Genomic DNA, 11220 nt, shown 5'->3' on the forward strand with positions numbered 1-11220 from the left:
TTATCATTTCTATCATAGTTTTGGGACCTTTCTGTTGAAAATGTGACGGAGTTAAATCGTATACATATACATGCAAATATTCAATAGAAAGAACATCAAATGGATAAATACAGAATCCCCAAAGAAAGCCCAACACGGCAAAATTGAAAATGTTGCAGGCTCGGTTTGATTGAGCCTGTTCATGGACGGTACTGGAAAGTGCAAGTTACCGTCCACGCCCCCTAGCACCGGCTTAAGCAGAATTCAACATTTAAACATGAAATGGTAGAAGACTTTATAAGACTTTATAAAAATTAATTTTTTATTACCTCCCTACATTTACATTAAATGTTATATACGGTAATATCTTTATAAATATTGCGTTTTGGAACTTACTAAATTGATAAATCTTAATTTGAGCATCATATTTATGATATAAAACCATAAGAAATTTTGTTACAGGATATTTCAGACCTTTTCTCAAGGTCATCATGTCTTGAATAACAACAGATCCGTTTCAAAAAGACTTTTATTATTCTATCTTAGTTTACACAGATATCAAAGATAAAACACATCATTTAAAGGTAATTGTTGTTTTTTTTACTCTTTTTACGCCAACTTTAGAGATTATTATTTTCTCTATTTTATCTTATCTTTTCTGTAGTATCTCGGCAGACAAAGAACCTAACAAGCTTATCGGAATAACTAACAAGAAATTACAAATTTCTTAGAAAGTGACCAACTACATATCTCACAAAGTTTCAGAATCAGCGACAATGGCAAAAATAAATTTCCATTTTTTTTGTCAAGCAAAATAAGTTAAATGAACACATTGAACAAATATAAAACAAGTTACTCTTTTTGTGATGCATTGTAGGATTTTTGAAAGGCATTCATTGAATTTCGGTAAAAAATCGCTTAATTAATTGCAAAAATGGGACAAACGAAGCGGATATTACCTGCCAAATAAGACGTTTTACAATCTTTAGAAAGCGTACACGTATAGTTGTAAATTTGGGAGTTTTAGACGTTCTTTAGAGATTCCTGTTGATTTAGTATATCTATGGTGTATATATATCAGCCAACTCTATGGTGTATATATATCAGCCAACTCTAAGATTTGAAATTAATTCTATGCAAATACATGGCTAATTTCTCTGACTTTCTTAAGTGGCAAATTCTACAATACAATTGTAACTTTATCATACTTTGATACATTATACTTGATATAACTGACCCACCGAGCGATAAGACATTTGTGGGGCGTCCGTGGCCGAGTGGTTAAGGTCGTTGACTTCAAACCACTTGCCCCTCACCGCTGTGGGTTCGAATCCCGACAGGGACTTTGGATTCTGTCATGTGGGGGAGCTATCCAGCTAGCTTACGGAACGTCGGTGGTTCTACTCAGGTTCCCGTTCGTGCCTGAAAAAATGCACGGAGGGGCACCTGAGGTCTTCCTCCATCAGCAAATTATTCTGCGAGAATGGTTTATGATTAATCAAGCATACATACAAACATTCATTCCGATGATAAGAAGTTATTTATGCTAGTGGCGGACATACGCCATACTGATTGCTACGTTTTGTAAAATTTGTATTTAAGGGTAATACTACAAATTACACTGTAAAAAAGAAAACAAGAAGAAAGATCAACAAGGCAAAGGCAACGTTCACGGGACGCGGCCCCCGACACACTTTGATAAATTTGTAATTTCTATTAGAGGCAATAGTTTATAAAAGATAAATCTTACATTTCTAAGATAAAATTATCAGTAAGAGCCAAACATTAAAGGGTCGTTAAAAAGGTTATTCTTTATTATATGTATGGTGAAATTTATTTTAGTTCACCTCAGTTAATTTGATGCTTAATTCTCTCAACGTAAAATAAACAAGAACACAATATCTGAGTATAAAGAACAATATAGCTTGTGACGTTATGAAACAGCAGACGCATATATTTTGCCTTGTTCCTCCAAAATATGATAAACAAGATCGACAAGGAAAGGCAAGGGGATCAGAAGTTATGAAGCCTGCATATCACAGATAAGACGTCAAAAGACAAATTTAAAAAACAGGCCACATATCCTTAGGGTGATAAAACACCCTAAAAGAAAGAAGCTTATCATTTAAAACTGGTTTACTGGTTAATTATAATCAACTTTATGTTGATACACATTTTTTTTTTAGAAATTATATAATGTTTTAATTGGAAACAACATTTTATTAACTTAGTATTATGGACACTGCCTTGAAATAAATTCGTATCTAATTGTGAGTCAAACGCTTTAAAACGGTGCATTATGTCAATACTTTCGACACAACCATATATTTCATATAATGCATTCTGTTTAAAAATTACGTAAATAGAATTCTATATCTAAGATATTTCTAGTGGACAATATAAACGTTATTAAATGAAGGACTCTTTTCTATCTGTTATCGTTAACATACAGTCATATGATACCATTATGCTAAGTGCTAGTCATTGATCACATAAGTTAGAACACATATTTTAGCTAGGAGAAAACAAGTTTTGAGATAATGTGTACAAAATGAACAAGAGGGCCATGATGGCCCCGAGGTCGCTCACTGTATATAGGCCCCCGGAGCAGGCCAGTTTAAATTATACAGATGCAAGGAAGAAACTAATTCAGGATCGAGGAACAAGTCATACGGCTAAGACCGTTCTCTGGAGATACGGCGTAAACGTTCTGAATTGAGTGTCAACGGCACCAGACTGAAACTCCCCTTTCAAAATTCCATTTTATTTAGTTCCGCCCATTGTTTTCACGTTTAGGGCACACGCATTTCTTTTTACTTGGGGACCATATGCCGCTTTTCATGGAATGACACGGAAGTGTCACATTGATGTCTCTAAATTCAAAATTTCACCATTTTTTGTGTTTAAATGTTGAATTCCATTTTATTTAGTTCCGCCCATTGTTTTCTCGTTTAGGGCAAAAGCATTCTTTTACTTGGAGACCATACGCCGCTTTTCATGGAACGGCACTACTGTGTCACATTGAAGGTTCCATGATAACCGCCATATGAACACATCTGCGGATGTTTCAGAATTCAAAATTGTACCAGTTAATGTTAAATGTTGAATTCTGCTTAAGCCGGTGCTAGGGGGCCTTGTGACACATTTCACTGCATAAATGATAAAAATAACTCCGTGCTATTATCTCAAAATATGATAAACAAGATCGACAAGGAAAGGCGGCGTTCAATGAACGCAGCCCCCACCCGACCCATTAACAAGCGTCAGTGGCAAGGAGCCCAGGAGGACCCTAAACAAAAATAGGACAGGGCAGCCACAAAGGAATGCGAGGAAACAGATATATAAGAGGCCTTGGCATTGCGTCAAACTTTTACAAAACAGAAGTAAGTTATGCGTTTCTCAGAGAACATAATAAATGACATTATTTGTTCGTGAATTGTAGACAACATGGTTTAAATAAAGATACATTCATTTTCTTCTTAATTAGAAGTAAATCGCTTAAAATTATAACATTTTAGCCCGTGTAAACATATATAATGGATAATATACAGTTAAAACATCCAATCTTGTCGTTTGTATCAGATTATTCCATTAACTTGTCGCCAATAGATAGTATAAGAGGACATAAATGTCGCCAAGAAGATATAAAGCCAAATATTAGCCATTTCATTGTAGTTTTACGGTTTGGAAAATAACTTCATATCAGTGAGTATATAAAACATAAAGAGCTTACATTACAGTAGTTTATTTACATATATCGATGAGAAAACAACATCACAGAAATCAATAGGCATTATACAGGATTGTGATTCAAAATAAGAAATTGGGAAAAGAAATAATAATATAAGATACTAGTACATTCAGTCTTTATTAAGGTTACATGCATTTCTTGTAATGAGGGTATAATTTCTAATAAATTGCTCAGCGATTTGTTAAATGTTATGATTGATGTCATTATTTTTAATTACAATGTTTTTCAATGTAGAAATGCGATGCGATGGAGTTGCCGTTCATATTGTATAAAACACATAGAATATTCTGGCTGATGTGTCCGTTAGAGGGGTGATTTACGTATCAAAACAACATTTGTTAACATGTCTATTGTATTGCTATGATTTTCTGTACTATATAAAGACATTAAATTGTCATTGTTTATAAAAGTCATACAACATCCACAGAAAAGTAAATGTGGCATATAATCGGGTTGTTCTTGTAAATGCAAGCCACTTCTACGTCCCAAAGCATCGGCTGGATTCGGATTGTAAGCCTGAAAATAGAAAATATTGAAATTAAGTAACACAAAGTTTCCCTGTCCATTAAAGTTAACCTGCGTTATTGACGTTCTGACAAATGAACTCGGCGAACTGCGGTTTCATATGATTTACATGCACGGAGTCACATTTTCAAGTTTGGTCTTAAAATGTTTTGTAACCGCATGAGTTGGCGATGCTTTAAATGTTAGAGATGATTTAATATAATTTAATTAAAAACAACATTGACTTTTTATTGTATAACCAAGAAGTAGGTGTGAAAGGTATAAAACACAAGAATGCATCCATGTAATAACGTATTGACCAAAATAATATTGTAGGGTTAATAATGGTCATTGTGAACTTGAACCTCCTGATCCAAAGTGAGTACAGCTGCTTTGACAGTTCAAGGCACATGTTCATGCCAACAACACTTGAAGTTTAGAGTTTAATACAATTTGACAAAAGTTCAGACCTGTCTTTACATATGTTTTTTTTAGCTCACCTGTCACAAAGTGACAGGGTGAGCTTTTGTGATCGCTTTTCGTCCGGCGTCCGTCCGTCCGTCCGGCGTCCGTCCGTAAACTTTTGCTTTAAATGACATCTCCTCATAAACCACTGAGCCAATTTCATCCAAACTTCACAGGAATGTTCCTTTGGTGGTCACCTTTGAAAATTGTTCAAAGAATTTAATTCCATGCAGAACTCTGGTTGCCATGGCAACCGAAAGAAAAATCTTTAAATATCTTCTTTTAAACAACCCTAAGAGCTAGAGCTTAGATATTTGGCATGAAATATCTTCTAGTGAGTGTCTACCAAGTTTGTTCAAATAAAAGCCCTGGTGTCAAAATTGGCCCCGCCCCGGGGGGTCATTGATTTTCCCTATATGCATATAGTAAAAACTTAAAAAATCTTCTTTTAAAGAACCGTAAGAGCTAGAGCTTAGATATTTGGCATGAAACATCTTCTAGTGAATGTCTACCAAGTTTGTTCAAATAAAAGCCCTGGGATCAAAATTGGCCCCGCCCCAGGGGGTCATTGATTTTCCCTATATGCATATAGTAAAAACTTAAAAAATCTTCTTTTAAAGAACCCAAAGAGCTAGAGCTAAGATATTAAGCATGAAACATCTTCTAGTGAGTGTCTACCAAGTTTGTTCAAATTAAAGCCCTGGGGTCAAAATTGGCCCCACCCCGGGGGGTCATTGATTTTTCCTATATGCATATAGTAAAACCTTAAAAAATCTTCTTTTAAAGAACCATAAGAGCTAGAGCTTAGATATTTGACATGAAATGTCTTCTAGTGAATGTCTACCAAGTTTGTTCAAATAAAAGCCCTGGGGTCAAAATTGACCCCACCCCAGGGGGTCATAGATTTTCCCTATATGCATATAGTAAAAACTTAAAAAATCTTCTTTTAAAGAACCCAAAGAGCTAGAGCTAAGATATTTAGCATGAAACATCTTCTAATGAGTGTCTACCAAGTTTGTTCAAATAAAAGCCCTGGGGTCAAAATTGGCCCGCCCCGGGGGGGTCATTGATTTTCCCTATATGCATATAGTAAAAACTTAAAAAATCTTCTTTTAAAGAACTCAAAGAGCTAGAGCTAAGATATTTAGCATGAAACATGTTCTAATGGGTGTCTACCAAGTATGTTCAAATAAAAGCCCTGGGGTCAAAACTGGCCCCGCCCGGGGGGGGGTCATTGATTTTCCTTATACATGTATGTGTATAGCAAAAACTTAAAAATCTTCTTTGAAAAAACCCAAATAGCTAGAGTTTAGATATTAAGCATGAAACATCTTTAAGTAAATATCTACAAAGTTTGTTCAAATAAAAGCCCGGGGGTCAAAACTGGCCCTGCCCCAGGGGTGTCATTGTTTTTAACTATATGTGTATAGTAAAAACTTTAAAAACCTTCTTTTAAAAAACCCAATGAGCTACAACTTAGATGTTTTGCATGAAATATCTTCTTATGGGTGTATACCAAGTCTGTTCAAATAAACAAATAAAAGCCCTTGGGTAAAAATTGGCCTGGGGTGGGGGTGGGGGCCTATATACAGGTGAGCGACCTCAGGGCCATCATGGCCCTCTTGTATTCGTTCTGTTCTATTGATCACCTGTTTTCATCTCGTCGCCACACACACAAATAAAACAGAACAATTACCAATTTTTTTTTTAAATCTCCCACATAACAAGAACAGCAACAAGAACAACAACAACAAGAACAACTACACAGCAACAATAAACGACAAGACAATATAAAAATAAAAAATATCCAGTATCCAGATCTTTCAAAAGTTAAAACCTGTTTAAGACAATCGAGTAGTGATTCAAAAAGCAAAACAGCAACCAAAAACATATCAAATCAAATGAAAAGGAAAAGAAGAAGAAACATTCTACGGAAGACTTTTAAAATTTTAACCCTTGTTAAGTCAGTCGGCTAGAAAATTAAAACAATAATGCTAAAAAATGAAAACTTTTTAAAACATTTCCTTAGACACTAACTAATAATAAGATGTTGCTGCTTTCTAGATGTTTTGTCTTGCAAACCCCGACAATAAATCATATATGTTACCAGCTTAACGTAGTAGCATACGAAAAGAAAATATATACTTCCTTGTATTGAAAGCAAAATATATTCAATTTTCAAAAAGCAATTTCAACATTTCTTTCTGCTTATAAACCACATATACGACAACCTTATATTATCAAGAAGGGAATGTACCTCTTCATGCAAACATTATGAAATAAGCGACGTAAAGGTGTTAAGAGTGTTTGATGGAACTCTAAAACAGACTTAAACGAATGTTTCAAGCACGTGATGTAACCAAAAAACGGGATTAAACTCAATTAACTTTTCATGTTTAGCTTTAATTATATCATTTATTTCCTAATAGTTTCTAAAGGCTTCAGAATCAATATTTTGAACCTCTAATTATGTTCGGATTATTACATTTCCTTAGTAAATCTGTTATTAAGGACATATATGTGATAATGAGATTAACCGCAGTTTTATTTAACCTTCAGAGATTAAAGTGGTTGACTTGTTTAAAGGTCAGACATTCTGTTGCGTATATTATTGTATTTAACTATATTTCCTGAAACCATTGTGACATCGATAAGCATACTACATGTACTGCTGTTTGTATTGTTTATTCTAAAAAATTTCAGACAAGAAACCATTCAGTAACATTTACGTCCAGGCGTTTTAAAAATCAAGTAATTTTTTTAAAAATCAAGTAAATTAATCTTTATACGTCTTCCTGAAAGTCTATATACGATCACGTGCCTGCAGTTTGTCTACACAGGTCATGTCCTCTGCACGTACAAAGGACAGGATGTAGTACTGTTCTATCATAAATATATGTAAATGAATCACGTGCGTATGAGTACGCAAACGTTTGTTACACAAAACATATTATATCTTTTTTATTTTTTTTTAATATAAACATCTGATTATAAACATCATATTACATATATTACAATTGACTATATCGTTCGAAGAGAGAGAAATAGTATCCCTTAACAACATCCAAAACTGCACACTTAAAGCTAAATATATGTTTTGAAATGTCACAGAAATGTTTTGACTCTTTTAACTAGATTAATGAAATAGAATAAATTCGGTAAGAAAAATAACCATCTACCAATTTTGATGCATTTTTGCGATTGTATTTAGCTCAACATCCAGAATTTAGTATAAGGGTAGATCCTGTTTGTATGTTAAAGATAACTTAAAAAACATAGGTCTTTACAACAGACTTAACCCCTGTTAAATATTTCCGGGGTTTAAAAACCTATAAAATTAATACAAGTTGGGCTGATATCACAATTGTGAATTATGTCTCTGTAAGTTTTATCACGGGAGGTTTAAAATATCACTAACTGATAACAGTAGTTGTATATGTATTATCCATATACATTTTCTTTTTCGGATTCCACCATGACCTGGTATCCAACATAATTTGAATGACTAAACAGGAGCTTTTCAATAAAAAACTAATTATAAATACGTCATTTTTTTCTTATATAGAAATCAATCTTTGAGTCAAACACAACTAATTTCAGAGCAGAAACAATTATTTCAGACTGAATGATAATTGACATTGGAATTTTTGTCGTGTAACTGATATGATCCTGTAGACACTTCACCATCGATATCAAATTATAATATACAGACTTATATACTTGTAAGTAAAATGCTGAAGATGATAACAGAAGAAATTATAGTAATAATTTATGACTTTGCAATCTATATTAACTTGACAAATGTCTGGACAATCTGTCATATTTAAGTTCAATAAAGATTATTTTGAAATCGCACTGTGCTCACAACACACAGCAAGCCGATTGAGACATTACGTATGCCTTAAAGTGCATTATATCTGGTACTTTGTAGGAATCGAATGAGTAATAAAATAATGACACCACCGTGTATATCCAGTAACGTAGGAATGTGCAGATAACGCAGAGAATGTTCAAAAGTAACGCAGAAATGAAAGGAGAACCATGTTCAGTAAATGAAATAATATATCTGAAGAAAATTGAATTGGAGCAAATTATATTGAAATTAATGAATACGCGCATTTTGAACATTTGGGACGCGTAACGCGTATCTATTTTATTATAAAAACTGTATTTTTTATTTAATGATTTCCACTATAACTGTACGGATAAAAAGCTTTTCTTAGAATTGAAATGCGTAACTATATATGTCATAGTTGCTTTAAAAAATGACTGCCATGATAACAATCTTAACCTTTAACAAACGAACACATGACTAAAATATTTCCTTGTATCTATGCATTTTTTCTTATTTTTTTGTTTATAAATAAGTTAATTGTAAAGATTGTCTCGTGTTATATTAATGATTATGCTTGCATTATAGGTAGAAAAAAAACAGTCAGTCAATATTACCTCAATATTTTTGACTTGACTTTTAACTTTCCATGCCTGTTTTGTTAATAATTAAAACGATCACCATTGAATCTCTGACAACATTGAGCTACCCGGGAATTGGCGAAACCATGGGAAATATGAAGGTAGCATCCCAGAATAAATTTTAAATTCCCTGCCTTCAATAATCTACAAATGGTACTTATGTTACTTCTGATCTCAAACTACCCAACCTGGAAAAAAGATAAAACATTTTTGTTGTGAACATACAATTCAATGTCACAGCATTGCAATTCTTTAATGTAATGATCACATATACAATGTTTAAATAGATGAAAAAAGTTGCAGTCAATCCGATCAAGTCCAAAATCTACTGTAATCCGCGACCCAAAACAAACAATATATATTTTGTCTCTTTGGCACAATTCCCTGCAATAATAGTACATGTAGTAAAATGCAATACGGAAACACTGTCTATTGGGGAGTGTATACATGTTCTTTGCCTTAAAGTTCTAATCTTTCAGATAAGAAAATTTACACACAAAAGAATTGATGTTTAAAATATCCTTTAAAGACAATCAATCATTTAAACTCACTATATAAAAAGAAATCTCTCTAACCATCCGAAGCTTGACGTGCTTGATTTTAACAATAACTTTCAAAGTCGCCAATATGTAACAGTAATGTAGAGATAAGAATCCCCAAAGAAAGCCTATAATAGCATGAGCACAATAAAATTTAAAATATGATTGAATATAGGCAGTATGAATATACTTAAATAGAGTTTGCTAAGTCGTAGAATATAACTTGTAAGTAATTGATCAATGTGTTTTATGGAACTGAGTCCAATTAATGAATATTGCAAAACCTACCTCTTTTGCAATTATTTTTTTTTCTTAAAGAATTGACGTTTTCTTCTACGTTTGATAATATGCACTTTATATGTAAAAAACGACATAATTTCTCAAAGCACATATTTAGATGAATTGGGCTTTATTGATGTTATACTTTAACTTTATGATTGGTACAATAGTGTTATGCCAGAACATGTTAATACATATAACAACAAGTTTGTTCTTTTCATCAGGTAATTACAGTGCATTGCTCTTGCATATCAATTGAATGCTTACCCTTTTGAGAAATCAATTTCATTTTATTGTAACACGCTATCAACTGATCAAGGTACAATCAGGATAAAATGATCGCATATTGTGATCAATAATCTGCATTATTCTGCTAATTAGAATTCCTATGTCAAGAGGTGCATTTTCACTTTGTTTGATAAAAGCAACGCTTGGAGACACGTAACTTTCACTGATTGAATAGTGTTCACTGCAAGCTTCAATTTACTTACTTCAATGTCGTGTCTGCATTTCTGAGATGAGTGATAAATACCCTGATTTTTGTCGAAACAAACAGCGTGTTGTTGCTCATTCGTTACGTACAGTACCGTAGTATATTGACATGGTACCATCAATTTTACATGGATTTCTTTTGCTGTAAAATTACCCTAATTGCTAATTGAAAGAAATACATTATCATATTAAATGTCTCGACTCTCAAATATATACGGAATATTATGTTGTAGTAGCTTTCTGGGGCTTTGTATTTTGCTACGAGCAGCGTTGGAAAATTGATATCTCGCGAGACCGAAGATCGAGAGAGATATATAAATTTTCAAACGTTGCAAGTAGCAATATAAATGGCCCCAGAAAGCTGCTTCAACATAATTTTCCTTTTATTAGATACCTCTTCGTTTTAAGTAATATACTTCACTTCTATTAGTAATTTTAGGTAATTAAATGTAGCTGTAAAAAAATGACGGATGAATAGGTATTTATTGCAAAATCGGCCACGCATTTAATAATTTTGGTTCCCGTTTCTAAATGCTAAGTTATACACAGCTACGATCCGAACCAACGTCAAAAAAGTCCGGCATTTCAATATATGGTACCGTACTTGTCACTTACATAATACGGAATAATCTATCCGTTGAAGCGTATTCGCGCTTCAAGATTTGCGTGTAGTTTACGGAGAAAATTTCAGGTGTATAATAAAACCGTATACATACAAGCCAGTGTATGACGTCAAAA

The sequence above is a fragment of the Ruditapes philippinarum genome, unplaced genomic scaffold (assembly GCF_026571515.1).
Source record: "Ruditapes philippinarum isolate M1 unplaced genomic scaffold, ASM2657151v2 ctg131_1_1_1_1, whole genome shotgun sequence".
NCBI lineage: Eukaryota > Metazoa > Mollusca > Bivalvia > Venerida > Veneridae > Ruditapes > Ruditapes philippinarum.